A 1,703-nucleotide genomic window follows, 5' to 3' on the forward strand; every position below is an offset into this window, starting at 1 on the left:
ATAGAGAAAATATTTCAATCGATAAAACTGATTTTAATTATTGATCGATGAAATGAAATATTTCACGAATGAATGAAACATAATAAATAAAAATAAATAAAATATAATCAATCGGGAAAAAGAGTTGTAAAAGAATAAAAGAAAAATCTGTTTACGCGAGAAAATATAGTAATTAATAAATTCAATATTGAAACAGCTTTTTCTCGCAAAAAAAAAAATAAAAAGAAATCAAATCAAACCATTTTTAACATCGCAATCTCGTTTATTTGTTCGTACGGGAAAAAAGTAAACCAAAGATTTATTAATTAAAAAAAAAAGGGAATGCGTTTGAGACAAAAGGAAAACAAAACACAAAACAAAAAGAGAGAGATTAAAAGAGCACATAAAAAAAGTAAGTAGAGTAACGTTAAATGACTCTTCTCGAGATATTCCATATATACTACTGTCAGTCTCATACACCAAACACATATACACAAACAAACACACTCAAAACACACAGACACATTGTTTTTACTGTCCTCCTACATTATATAAGAGTTTCGACATTCGATGATGGATAACGCGCGAAGATCTCAATTTCAAATTGTTCATAAATATCAATTATTATATATTTATGAATGATCGATAACCAAACTAAGAAAAAAAAAAAAGAAGAAAAAAAAAGAAAAAGGAAGAAAAAAAAAAGTAATGACTACACAAACACGTTGAGAGGCAGTTTTCGTCGTTGGAAAAAGAAGAAGAAGAAAAATATAAGAAAAAAAAAGAAGAATCTCTTGGAATTAAAATCCCTACAAAAAAAAAAAGGGTAACTAGCTTACGAGATGAGAAAATAAAATAAAAAAGTAAAGAAAAGACGAGAGAAGAAAATAGCAGCAACACAGCAGCAGCAGCAGCACACGTCCCGATCGACTTAAAAAAAAAAACTTATTCTAAATATTTCTTCACCGAAACTTAAATCAAAATTTGGTCCGAGGCTAAGGTCGAAGCATCTACGAAACCACTGCCAGAATACTTTCTAAATGCTTCGCGTTTAACCAAAGACGCGAGATGCTCATTTTTCTACATGCATTGTGTGTCGTTTTAGAAGAAAAAAATTAATTAATTAATTAATTAATTAATTGAATAAATATATATATATATATATTAAATGATTAAATAAAATCAAGTAAAACCGTAAATATATATATTGTACACGTTATAAATACACTTACGTATACAACACACGCATACATAAATACAATACATACAAATGTAATAATTGCGTGCATAGTTGCGTACGTGATTAAAAAAATTACATAAAAAAAATAATAACACACCACACACGCGTAACATTAAATGAAAGAAATAAAGAAAAAGAAAAAAAAGAAGAACTAAAAAGAACTATTATCGCTTAATAGGTGAATTTAGAATAGCCTAGGGGTTAGCCTGAGCTAGAATAATGCAGAAAAAAAAAAAAGGAAAAAAAAAAACTTACAATTAGATATATCGTATTTGATAATAGTCTCATACGGAAAAACAAGAGAGTAATTTAAAATGCATTTTTCTTGTCGACTGATGAAGGTGGGTTCGTTCCCAATTATTCCAAATAATAAAAAAAAAAAAAGACATACTCTCGATTTATCATACGCGCAACAAGAAAAGAAAAGAGAAGAACAGAGGAGAAAAAAAGAAGAAGAAGAAGAAAGTTGATATAAAATAAAAAT

The sequence above is a fragment of the Polistes canadensis genome, unplaced genomic scaffold (assembly GCF_001313835.1).
Source record: "Polistes canadensis isolate GaletaPanama2010 unplaced genomic scaffold, ASM131383v1 scaffold_13, whole genome shotgun sequence".
NCBI classification, from domain to species: domain Eukaryota; kingdom Metazoa; phylum Arthropoda; class Insecta; order Hymenoptera; family Vespidae; genus Polistes; species Polistes canadensis.